Source organism: Mustela lutreola, chromosome 1 (assembly GCF_030435805.1).
Source record: "Mustela lutreola isolate mMusLut2 chromosome 1, mMusLut2.pri, whole genome shotgun sequence".
Lineage (NCBI taxonomy): Eukaryota > Metazoa > Chordata > Mammalia > Carnivora > Mustelidae > Mustela > Mustela lutreola.
In genome coordinates this window covers 152025151-152038863 of record NC_081290.1, presented here as the reverse complement: position 1 = coordinate 152038863, position 13713 = coordinate 152025151, and the positions used below count along the sequence as shown (strand labels likewise).

The 13713-nt window shown below is 39.3% G+C and overlaps 1 protein-coding gene across 3 annotated transcripts in view; it reads left to right on the top strand.

Annotated features, from left to right (window-relative positions):
- INTS9 (integrator complex subunit 9) overlaps window positions 1-13713 on the top strand; it is a 106121-nt gene that overhangs the window by 70618 nt on the left and 21790 nt on the right. The gene's annotated exons all lie outside the window — the stretch shown is intronic.

Here is a 13713-nt window from a genome sequence, read left to right as displayed (position 1 = left end):
CAGGCGCCCCTGGGTTTTATTTTAACATGTAGAGGGAAGCTATTAGGAGATTTTAAGTTGGTTGTTCGTTAACAGTCTTATTTGGCAAATAGCTAAGTACATAACCGTTGTTACAAATATATTCTTTATTCCTTTTTAGGGATTATTGTTCATTTCATAAATCCTGATTCTTTTCATGTTTGTAAAGGAGAGGCAGAGAAGATTAGATGTCAGCTGACGGATGGGTACATACATAGATAACTTGGGGAAGCCCATATCCTTTTTTTTTTTTGGCTTTCACATAGATTTATTGTGACAAACAGAAAGCACACAATTTGCTTGAATCTACCTCTGACCTAGCAAAGGCTAAAATACTTTTTTTTTTCATATCCTATTTTAATATGAAGGAAAAAAATAACTGCTGTAGGTCTAGAACAAAGGATGCATCTGAGCTACCACTTTGTATTGGCTTTTTTCATACCTTCTTTTATAGTCAAGTTTCATCTCAAGGTCTAGAGGGGGCAAGTTGCTATTTTTTCCTATAGCTAGCAGAATTCTAGGCCTTTCCCGCTTATTGAAATCAGAAGCCCATCAGTGTCATCTTAATCTGCTTCATTAAATCAAAATACTTTATTGGCAGCTTCTATCATTCTTGATATATTCTTCCATAAAAGACAGAAAGATTACTTGGCTGCCAACTCTTCCGATTTGTCCTGCTTAGATCAAAGCCTTTACAGTACTACTGATGTAATTTCCAGTAAATTATTCTTCCAAGATTCGTAAATTTAAAGGAAAAATAAGGTCTTGGAAGTGATGAGCAACATACCTAAGTAATTAATTTTAATTTCTAGCTGGTAACCAGGGTTGTATGTAAAAAAAAATAATGAATTAGATTTTCTTTTACCCAGATAATTGGATTCTATATTGAATTAGCAGAGATAAGAAAAGTTAAGGTTTGGAAAAACTTGAATAGTCCGCTTTGTAGGTCAGCAGACTATGGCCCATGGACCAAGTTTGGCTTGCCACCTGTATCTGTAAATAATGTCTTATTACAGTAGAACCACATTCATTTAGTAATGGATTGTGTATGACCGCTTGCACAGTGTAACAGCAAAGTTCTGCTTTAGAGTTAAACTTTACAGGAAAGGCCAGCTGCTGACCTACTTGAGTGGCATCTCCCCAGCTGGGAAGAATAGGCTACTGTTGTGATCTCATAAGCTAATAAGTAGAGGGGAGTGGCACTTTGGATTAAGGCTGACATGGGAAGAATGGAGTGACAGAGAAGACACTGACAGGTCTTTAATTCAACAAATGCTTACTGAATGCTTTCTGTTTTCAGGGAAGGAAAAATACAGGCCAGAGATTTCTTCTTAGATGATACTGAGAATGATGATGATGACACTAATCCAGTCGACGTGGAGTTGGCAGAGGGGGTTCCAATTTCAGGAGGGGTTAGTGGGTATGATGAATAGGAATTTGAGTGGACACTGGCGACAGATGAAAATAGAGAACTGGAACTTGGATGTGATGGCAAGCCTGGAGACAAAGTAGAGGAGCAGCAGATTTTTTAAAGTCTGTACAGAGCTGAAGGGGAAAGACTGAGTTGCAGGAACATTTACCCATAAAAAGTGGAAGGAAGAAAAATGATCTTGAATAAGAATGGAGAGTTAGAGTGCCTGGGTGGCTCAGTACTTAAGCAGCTGCCTTTGGCTGGGGTCATGATTCCAGGGTCCTGGGATTGAGCCCCACATCAGGTTCTCTGCTCAGCAGGAGACCTGCTTCTCCCCCACTCACTCCCCTGCTTGTGTTCCCTCTCTCACTGTCAAATAAATAAAATCTTAAAAAAAAAGGAAAGAAGAATTAGAGAATTGACGCCCACAAAAATATAGTATCCCAAATGGAAGAAGAGAGGTAGCTTTTACTGAGCAGAACATCTCAGTATTAATTTTTCTGATTGATCTGATATTCAACAATGTACTGAATTCTTATATTCTAATATTTATCTATTGATGGTGATATTATCTGCAAAGAAGTAACAGTTTTGTCACTTCTCTTCCAATCCTATTTTCTTTTCTTTCTTTGTTCCTGTCTTACCAACTACATACTGTAGTCCCAAGTAGACAGAAGTGATGATAGTGGCAGCCTTGTTTGTACTAGATTTTAAAGGGAATGCCTTTGTAGCTTCTTCATTAAATAGCTGGCTTACCCCTTATTTTAGCTAGCAAGGTAAGGAGTTTCTCCTCTGTTCCCAATTTTCTGAATTTTTAAAGATCTAATGTAGATGTTGTACTTTACCAAATGCTTTTTTTGAGTCTATAGGATGATCATGTGATATTTTTCATTTAGACCAGTAATGTAGTGAATTACAATATTAGCTTCTCTTATATTTAACTGTCCTTGTAGTCTTGGGATAAGCCATATTTGATCTCAATGTATTCTTTTTAAAACACTCCTGGAATAAATTGGTAAGTATGTCTGCATTAGTGATTTTCTTCAAAGAATAAGTTTTTGCTTTTAATTGTTGTATTTTTATTCTCTCTTCTGCCCTTTATTATTTCCTTCCTCCCATCTTTGGGTTTACTCTGTTGCTTTTCTTTTAACACTTACCTCATTTGTTTCCATCCTTCTGTGCTTTTCAATAACTGTGCTTAAAGCTATCAGTTTCTCTCTTAGTATCATTTAACTCTGTTAAATTGTTGATACATAGTGCTCTGTCATTCATCTCTAAGTATATCATAATTTCCTTCATAATGTTCATAATTTAAGTAGCCAAAGTTTGTTTTGTAGTGCTTGTCTCTTTGTTTCTAGTCCATCCAATATGATTAGACTTAGGGTTAGATGAGAGACTTTTTTCAAGTCATACTTAAATGTTTCTGGATTTCTCCCTCCCTTTCCTTTCCTTTCCTTTTTTTAATTCCTCCTTCCTTCCTTTCTTCCTTCCTTCCTTCTTCCCTGCCTGCCTTCCTGCATTTGGATAAGAGTTTACTAATTCACTGAAGTTACATTGAAACACAGTCTGTTTTTTAAGTGTCCTGTGTATGTGGGAAAAGACTGTATTCACTGTTGAATGAAAATTTTTCTATATGTATTTACTCATTTGAGTTTATTGTGTTATTCTGGTCTTTCATATTTGTTTAGCTTCCAGTTTCTGAGAGGATGTGTTTGTTGATCAGTTTCTCCATGTACTTTCACCAGTTTTTGCTTCTTCTATTTTTAAGCTGTGTAGTCAGAGGTGTATATGTTCATGATCATTATGTTTTATCGGGTTGCGTATTTTTTTTCCTATCAAAATTGCATTAAAAGCCGAAAGACTTTCTCCCCACTCCATATTTGCCTGGTATTCTTCTCCATCCCTTTCTTTTCATTCCTTCTGTATCCTTTTCTAGTGAATTCCTTGTAGACAGTATAGTAAGGGATTTCTTTTCTTTCTTTCTTTTTTTTTTTTTTTTTTAAGATTTATTTATTTTAGAGAGAACCCTCATGCAAGTGGGAAAAGAAAGCAGACTCCCCACTGAGTGCAGAGCCTGAGGCAAGACTCAGTCCCGGGGCCCCCAAGATCATGACCTGAGCCAAAACCAAGAGTCAGACATTCAACCACCTGAGCCACCGAGGCGCCTTGATTCTTTTTTCTTTTTTAACCACAAGGGCCTTTTGATTATTAAAACTATTTGTTTGTTTTTAAGATTTTATTTATTTATTTTAGAGAAAGAGAGCACAAGCATGAGCAGGGGGAGGGACAGAGGGAGAAACAAACTCCCATGGAAGCAGGTAGCCCAAAGCAGGGCTCCATCCCAGGACCCTGGGAGAATGACCTGAACCAAAGGCAGATGCTCTGCCAACTGAGCGCCCCCAGGTGCCCCAATGAAACTACTTATATTTCCTGTAATTACTGTTGTATCGAGGGCTTATTTTTGCAATCTTATTTCATGGTATTTTTAGTTTATTCTTTTCTCTGTCCTTTCTTCCCTTCTTTTAGATGGCTAAATTTCTTTCTGTAAGTTTGAACACATGTATTTGATTATTATTCTTCTGGGTTTTTCCTTAATTTATTTTTCCTTTGAATATCCTGAGCCTATCAATATCTTTTTCTTTCCCTCCAGAGCCACGTCTTCCTCTTGTCTCTGCCATCTTTTTCTTCTTCCTCCCCACCCCACCACCCTCCCACTGTGTTCATAATGTCTGGAATTTTAATTCTGGGTTATTTAGAATGCACGTAGAGTACTGAATATATTATTATAGACAACAGTGAACCTTACTGAGTTTTGGGTTTTTTTCCCCCAACCTTACGTCCTGTACATCTCATAGTCCTTCTAGATTTACTTTCCTTCTTCCAGGAATACTTGAGGAATGTTCACCAAGAGAGTCCTAAAATGGTAACCCTTGTGAGGTCTTAAAGTATGAGAACATCTTTAGTATTTCCTCACATGTAAATGATAGCTTGGATGGATATAAAATTCAAGGAAAAGAACTTTGGAACTATAAAGTTTTGAAGGTATTTCTTCTTTTTCCACTTGTACCCTTGTTGCAGTTAAGAACTGCAAAGCCCTGGGACACCTGGATGGCTCCCTCATTTAAGCAACCAATTCTTGATTCTGGCTTCTGCCATTTCAGGGGTCCAGGATTGAGCCCTGCGTTGAGCTCTGAGCTCAGCAGGGAGTCTGAGGATTCTCTCTCTCCCTCTGCCCCTCCCCCTGCTTGCTCCCTCTCTCTCAAAAAATAATGTAAATCTTTCAAAAAAACAAAAAAACTGCGAAGACCTTTAGATTTGTGTTCCTTTATACGATCTGCTTTTAGAATTTTCACTTTGTCTTCAGTATTCTTAATTTTTGCTATGATGTATTTTAAATGTGTATTTTTTTTCTCCGTATAATACTTTGAGAAATCTTGCAGTTTCCTTTAACACAGAAAGAATCTTAATCATTGTTAAAATATTTATTCCTTTTTTTTTTTTTTTCAAGATTTTCTGTATTTATTTAATATATAGAGAGAGATCACAAGTAGGCAGAGAGGCAGGCAGAAAGAGAGGAGGAAGCAGGCTCCCTGCTCAGTGGGGCTCGATCCCAGGACCTGAGATCATGACCTGAGCCGAAAGTAGAAGCTTAACCCACTGAGCCACCCAGATGCCCCTATTTATTCCTTCCGGTTAATTTTTTTTTCCCTCCTTATGAAACTTCTAGGTATTGACACTGTGTTTTCCACCTTGCCCCCCCCACCCACCCCCCCATCTCCTTCTTAAAGCCTCCTGAAAGGACTCCTCAACTTGATCTTCCAGCTCGTGAATTCATTCTTTGGCTCTATACATACTGCTCTTTAACCTATGTGTTGAGTTCTTTGTGTCAATGATTATACTTTTAGACATAGTATTTTCAAATATTTTTCTTTATACTTAATCATTTTTATTTTACTAATTTTTATTTGTGTGTGGACTTTTTTAATGCATATTCTACTGTCCCATTTGGTTTATTAATTCTCCATGTGGGGTCAGTTTTTAGCTTAATTATATTTAGTAGGTGTTGCTTTCCTTAGTGGTCTTGTTTTATTTCCCTGTCAGCTCTTACCACCTGGACTTCAAGGAAATCTTTTGTACCTCTGCTATAGGCACTGCTTTTTTCCCCCAGAATTTGCCTTCCTTACTTGTTACCACTGAGCCTTGTTATCACTTAGCTTCATAGTATGAGGGAGCAAGGAAGGGCTGGTAGGGCTGCCTATCCCTTTTTTAAACACTTACCCCACTGTTCTGGTATTTTCTGCCTCACAGTGTGTTGGAACCCGCCACAGTCTGCCAGTAGTAGTATGGAGGAGAGAGAAAAGGACAAAGAGTTCCTTGCCAGCCGGTATTTTTCCTGCAGTGCCCAGCCCGGTTTGGCTCTTGCTTGCCATTTTGTCCCCATCCCAGCACCCATGGTTTCCCCAGGAATTCATGATGGTGATTTATTTTCTCAAAATTGTCAGATGCCCTTATTTCTTTGCTTTCTCTCAACTTAGATTCTACAAGAAAGCCAGCAGCTTGTGTTGACTCTGTCTTGTTGAGAACTCTAGTGGGATTTTTGTTTTGTTTTAAAATATTATTCCTTATATTTCTGATTAGAAGATTAATTTGTATTTATTGTAGTAGTTATGGAAAGTAACAGAAATCTCAGAGAAAGCAATAAAAATTGTGATAATCCTACCATCAAGAGAGAACTCTTTGCAGCCTGGTTTTCTGCTTTTTTCCATTAACTATGTAATGAGCACTCCTCAGTTCATTAGTATTCCATACATGTTTGATATTTGCCTAGTATTCCATCATACGGATATGCAGGAAGGTATCTGTTTTCTCACAGTTAGACATTTAAGTTATTTTAAGTTAAAAAAAATTTTTTTTTCTGACAAATACCTACTCCAAATAGATGTGCATTCTGCCCAAAAAGAAGGCATAAGACACAGTTTAAAGACGGTAACTAATAGAACAAAACAGATGATGGCTGTGGGTAGATCCCATAAATGTGTTAGCAGTAACTAGTGCGCACTTTTGGTTAATATTAGAGCCCAAGCCTTCCTGGCCTTAGGAGTCAAATTAATGGATTTGCTTGTGGGTTGTGAACTTATATTTGCACACCAACTTTTCCATTATGATGGTTTGAAAAAGCAATGTGGTACACATTATTTCAATAGCTTCCTATCTATGCTGCCTCACTTCAGGAGTAGGACTTGAGTTTAGATGTGAAAATCACCAGCATAATAGAACAAAACTACATATACCTGAACATGGGGAGCTACAGGATTTGGGGTTAGTTTTAGAAACTAATCTAGAACAGGATTTGGATTTCCATTTAAGGCTGAGATTTGAAATACTAGAAATTGTATTGTGTGGTAGACATTTTGTTGTTGTTACTATTGATAATAGGTTTCGGTTTGGTTTTTTTATTGTTTTTCTTTTTTTCCCATCCTTCTTCTGACTGTTAAAAGAGACCCAGAAAGTTTTCTGTCCCACTGCTTCAGCCCTTTTGGCCTTGAAGACTCCCCCACACTCTTGGGACTGGCAACAAACTTAGGAGACCAAACTCTTCCAGTCACCACACTGTTTCCTTCCCATTTGACCTTTGGCCTTGAAGGCAAGACAAGTAGTTCTGTCCTTTGCAAGGTGGGTGGTAGCTGTGAGGGACAATGAGAAGAGAGATGGCTTGAAAGCAAGGGCTGTGGATGGGAACTTATGCCTTAGGGCAGTGGTTTTTAACATTTTGTGGGTCAGGGACCCAAAAGCCTGGTGGTGAAAATCTGGCAAAAAATGATTAAAATAGGGTCACCTGGGGTGGCTGTTAGTTAAGCCTCTGACCCTTGGTTTCAGCTTAGGTCATGATCCTCAGGGTCATGGAATTGGGTCCTACTTCAGGCTCCACACTCAGTGCTGAGTCTGCTTAAGATTCATTCTCCCTTTGCTTCTCCCCCTGCTCACATGCTTTCTCTCTAAACTAAATAAAATTTTTAAAAAAGAACAAAGAATGACTATAATGACTTACAATTATTATGACTTATAATGATTATAATGACTATAATATACCATATATATATATGCCACCTACACAATATTTTGCATTTATTTGGCATCTGTACATTTATAGAGCCCTCAGAAGCCCATTGTTATGTATCAGGCTGTTATGTATCAAACTGAGAATCTCTTTTACATTAGAACTTGGAAGTAATTTTTTTAAGAAATAAAATTAATTTAAAAAATTAATTGGTGGGGTTGGGGTATGGGTGGCTCAGTGGGTTAAGTGTCTGCCTTCAACTCAGATCATGACCTCTGGGTCCTGGAATTAAGCCCCACATCAGCCTCCCTGCTCAGCGGGAAGCCTGCTTTTCCCTGTCCCTCTGCTTGTGTTCCCTCTCTCGCTCTCTCTCTGTCAAATAAATAAATAAAATCCTTTTTAAAAATTAATTAATTAATTAACTGGTGGGGCAGCTGGGTGTCTCAGTCAGTTAAGCATCTGCCTTCAGCTCAGGTCATGGCATTGAGCCCCACGTTGGGCTCCCTGCTCAGAGGGGAGTCTGTTTCTCCCTCGCCTTCTGCCTCCCCACCTTGTGCTCTCTCTCAAATAAATAAATAAAATCTTTAAAAAAATTAATTGGTAATTTCTACTCAGTCAATTCCCTTAAGCCTATGGTGTTCACAATGGGAATTCCTTCTTGTTGTCAGCGCTGGAAAAGGTTGGTAGCTGGCCTATGAAAGTCTCCGTTGAGGCACACACTTCCAGCATTCACTCTGCCTCTCCTTCCTCATCTTTCTCCCTTGGGAGTTCAGGATGAACTGTTGATTTGTTTTCCTGAGGTCTTAAATACTTTGGCAGTAATAAATGTATATTCTTCTCTTAATCTAAAGAAATTATCTTAAATTTGGACTCCTTGAATCAGGTTTCTAGAGCTAAGGCAGTTTCTTGGGTAGGCTTTTTTTGTTTGTTTTGCTCTGTTTTGTTTTTTATATTCTATCTCTTCCCTCTGAATTCCCCAAGTGTTTTGTTGTTATTTATGCAGAGCTTTGATCTGGATCCTCTACGGTTTGGTTTTGGGTTTTTTAATGTATTTTGTTTTGTTGTAATAAATATGTGACTTGTTCCAATCTTCATGTGGATGTATATGTTCAGCATTTTCAGCCATTCCTTAGTCTTCTGATGTAAAATTAATTTCCTTCTAGATATCCCTGGGAGATATCTGTAGGCCGCTGCTTCTCCCTCCAGGCCTGGCCTTACAGGGCTCTCACAATCAGGTTTAGTCCTTGCAAAGTTTCTGGGAGTGTTTGTCTTTCTCCAGTATGGAACTGTGGAATTAAAGCCACATGGTCAGCCTTAAGCACAAGGCAGAGCTGGGGATGTAGTGTCAAAACAAAGACATTTTCCTGCTTCCACAGAACCCTGACTTTAACACAGCTGGTTGAAGCTTCCTTTACACTGCTGGTCAGAAGTTACAGGCGGGTTTCCCTACCCCATGTTGTTCAACAGCCAACTCTGTTTCCTTCTCTCAGAAATAATGTATGCTACTGACTTATTTGTTCAATCACTCCTTCCATCACTTAGTCCATGGCAGCTCTTAAAACGCTACTTTGGTCAGTGGAATATGCTAGGCTGGAAGGGGAACAAAGATGCGTAGGTTTTACATTTATAGATGTTACACTAGGGGAATATGATGGGGACCTGCAAGACTTTTTTTCTTCAGGGTTCAGGTAGTGAATCCTGTCAGATTAGGAATCCACTGGGAAGAGCCATGGGATTCTCCCCGTTCCTGGGGAGTTAGTGAGACGTCATAGGAGACCAGGTTTTGATTTGGTCTAAGAAAGCTGGAGATGATGTCCTTCACGATCTCAAGTTTATGTCTTCCTTTCTGTCATCAAAGAAGTGTAGGTCGTTGGGTCATTCACTCATTCCTCCTTTTCTGCCTTTAAGTAAACTTGAAGGGTTTTAATATGGGAAAGGGCTTTCAGTGGACTGTCTCCTTGCTTCACCACCAGATTCTTTCTTACCCATGATGAGATTTCTCCTGTCGTTTTGCTCAGCTCAGTCTTGTGCACCTGGCTTTCTCCCTCTTTTACCTCCTAGATCTGTTTCACTTCTGTAGCCCAACAGCAATCAGCCTCCAGCCAAATTTACTCTTTTCCGTTTTCCCCAGCATCTCACAGCTGCATTTGACACTGTTCATCATTCACTTGCTAAAATTCTTTTTCATCTAAGCTTTTGAGGCAGTCTTGCTGTTTTCTTACTCTGCTTGATCTTTTGTCATATTATAGAGTATAAGCACCAAAAAGCTGTCTTTCCCGAACCGCCAATTTTTACAGGCAGGGAAGCTCTGCACTGCATTATGTGCTTGTTATTTACTTGCTTCTATCCCCATTTACCTTAAGGGGTCCCACAGCCATGGTCCTAGACACACTCTACTTTCCTCACTCCAACAAACTGGCATTTTTGTTAAATACTTTGATAATGGTGCCTAGCAAATCTCCATATCTGTCATGTACCTTTATTTTATCTTTTATTCTCACAATCCATTTTGTTTTCCCCCAAATGTTTGCAACAGTCCAACACTGGACTTATTATTGCCTCCTTATTCTTTTATTTATTTATTTATTTATTTATTTATTTATTTTAAAGATTTTGTTTATTTATTTGACAGACAGAGATCACAAGTAGGCAGAGAGGCAGGCAGAGGGAGAGGAGAAAGCAGGCTCCCTGCTGAGCAAAGAGCCTGATGTGGGGCTTGATCCCAGGACCCTGGGATCATGATCTGAGCCGAAGGCAGAGGCTTTAACCCACTGAGCCACCCAGGTGCCCCGCCTCCTTATTCTTTTAAATCGTTGTGTCCAGATTTCCCTTTGTCTGCATTTCTGACAAGGTCTCACTTTGTCCATTGTCCAGTATATCTGGTCCATTCCCACCTGTCTATTAACAGTTTTCTGTGATGTTGCTGGATCTGCCCCTTCTGTCTCCTCAAGTTCTATAAAATTATAGTTTTTCCCCCTTTATGTCCAGGCTGCTATAGAGGACTTCTGAGTACTGTCCCTCTTTTTGGTCTTACCCCCTCCTCAGCTGTCACCTATAATTATTGTTGCCAGAATGTCACTCTCCTGCTTCAGACTGTTGATTTCTTCCTACCAACTCTGTCAGTTTTCATGATTCTGACCTTTTTGGTTCTTTACTAGTTACACTTTCCCTCATTTTTACTAATCTCTTTCTCAGCTCCAAAGTAAACTTTCTATTCCAGCCAAATAAATTCACTTGACACCTACAGGTTATCTTTCTCTGCCTTCTGCCCAGCCGGTCTCCAGCCCTCCTGCCCAAGTCGACTTGCTGATTCTCACCTTGCTGACTTCTAGTGAACTATTTCACATTATAGAATGCTCTCACATTTCTTACCAGACCGTGTTTTTTGTGCATTCATTTATTCAGCAAATATTTGTTTACTATTTTTTTGTGTGCCAAGCATTTGCTAGGAATTAGGGATGCCAAATCCTTGCCCTCAGAGAGCTCCATAGGCCTGTTGGGGACACAGACAAGTAAATAGGCAGTTACGATGCAGTTTGATTAGTGCTGGTAGAGAAAGTCTTAGAGGCCACAGGGGCATATGTAGAAGGGACATCTTGCTGTGGGAAAGAAGGGGTGTCATACAGACATTCCAAAGGCTGTCTTAAATTGAGACTTAAGTTCCTTAGCCAAAGAAAGAAAGAAAACCGAAAGCAAAACTTTATGTGCCAGAAAACCTTGTATAAGTGGTCCCACCTGGCCTGGTGGGGCCCTCTACTATGCATTCCTCTTGGCCTTCATGGACCCAGTGTAAATTCTTGAAATTCGCATTAGGTTTTCTATGGCTTTTTGAATAATCCTCTTAAAAAAAAAAAAAGATTTATTCATTTGAGAAAGAGAACTGGCAAGGGGGTTCAGAGGGAAGAGAGAGAACCAAGCAGACGCCATGCTGAGTGTGGAACTTGACATAGGGTTCAGTCACACGACCCTGAGGTTGGACCTGAGCCAAAGCCAAGAGTCAGACGCTCAACCAACTGCTCTACCTAGGCGTCCCCCAAATCCTCTTTTTTGACGATACATTTTTTTTTTCTTCAACTGGATTATAAACTTCTTTCAAGGACCTAGAGCCTGAGTCTCCTTTTTCTCATACTCTGTGCAAAGTGTCCAATGTAAATTCACCAGCAGAGAACACAGTGACCACAGCCTTCTTGGGCCTAGGGTTTTTCAAAATTTTATTCTGCAAGCTTGATTGTGACTGTCAATTTAGTAAGGTATTTTTATTTGAATCTTGGACACAGTGGAATTTTCTGTTGTGTATGTTGGAACAAAATGTTCCCACTCGAAGCACTCAGTGAGTTGCCATTGACACCAATAATATGTACATTTGCCCTTTGGTAGTGAAATGGAGATGTTGGCAGTGTCAGCTTGGTTTTGAGAGTGTCACTAAAAAGCTTTTAAAGCTGATTCTTTACAGTAGCCTTGGGAATCAACAACAAGGGTCTCCCAAGTATAGGGCTAAAATAACAAACACGTAGTCTGACCTGATCATGAACTAGTTCTCATAATTTCCAACTCCATAGTATTCATATTGTAGTACTGCTTTTGGCTTTTACTATGGGCATTTAATTTTCAAAGGAAGGCAGCATTGATGGCTGAGGTTCAGAGGTAATGTTTTCAGGGGCACATTTGTTCTCCATTATGTTTTCATTTCAGCTCCATATGACAACCCAATCAAATGTGTGAGAAAGTGTTCACAGGCACACAAAGATTGTATATACTATTTAGGGGCTTCCTAGACCCTCTGAATTCACCATCAGCCCTGTGGATCATTGTTGGCTTGTTCTAATAAGGTTCTTACAAAATTATTGTCTTTTCTAAATAGGCTGTCTAACAAAGTTTGATCCCTTTTGTCACTATTCCAGTTCCTTCTGTTTGACATACGCACATTTCTCCAGGCTCACTGCACATCTATTATAAGCCATCGTCCTGTACTTCTTCCTTCTCTGGAAACAGTGAATGTATATGTGTTTTTTAGAGAACTGCAGATAGATCAGTTCTGCCCAAGCAGAGGAAAAGCTCTTGTATGCATTAGTGTAATACATCCATGCAAGTAGGAATTAGAATCTATTCCGTATAGCTGTCACAACCATACTTTTCAGCCTTCGTGTTAAAGAAATGTTTCTCAGGTTATAAAGCAGCTTATATAACTATAATCCTATTATTTAAAAATAATGAGCCCTTATGTCCGTGTTTATATAAAGTACTAAAAGAGTGTACATCAAAAGGCACGTATGTTCAGGTAACATTGCAGGTGATGGGTCTTTGCTGTGCTACCGTTTGGAGTTTTCTTTATTTGAAAATCTGGGTGGAACAGAGAAAGGAGGTATGAGGCTTCTTACTAAACTGGGTTTCTGGCTTTTTTCTTCTTACATTCCAGTGAGTATGTGAAATGACAATGAGGAGAAGATAGGTTACAAAATAACTCCAGCATCTCAGTCCATGGGTCTGCATTTTTGTTTCAGTTTGAATCCTGATTTCCTTGGAAAAGATAGTTAGTGTTTTGTTTTTGTTTTTAAAGTGCTCTGGAGACAATCAAAATTAAATTCAAATTGTGCCAAGTAAAAATAAAAATATGACATCCTAAGTATCCCATAATAGTGCCCCGTGGGACTTCACAGTTTACAAGAAGACTGTGTATATTAGTTCTTGAGACTCTCAGAAATCAGGGAAGGAAGATGGGTTAACAAATATGCCCATGTGTGATCTCTATGCCTAGCTCAGAGCCGTAGCTGAGGTCCCATGGCTTTACAAGGGAATGGGAGTGAGTCTTTATATTTCTGGTTCCTAATTCAGCATTCTTCCTGGCTCCTCTGCCATGGAGACTTGGGAGAATCGCCTTGGCTCTCTGAGTCCCAGCTTGCATTGTCATAATGTAAACTTATTTCGTGTGTTTATTTCAAGTTTTTACACGTGTTTTCATTTTGCAGAGTTGTGTTGAGAATCAGATTATACGGTGCAGTAGTTCTCAAAGCACAATCCCTAGACTAGCACCAGGAGCATCTCTTGGGAGCTTATCAGAAATGCAAATTTGTAGGCCCACCTCAAACCTGAGTCAGAAACTCTGGGTTTGGCACCCAGCAATCCCTGTTTCGGGAGACCCTCCAGGTGATTCTAATACACAGTCAAGTTGGAGACCCACCACTGACAATGTGTGAGATAGCATTTTGAAAAGAACAAAGCATTCTAG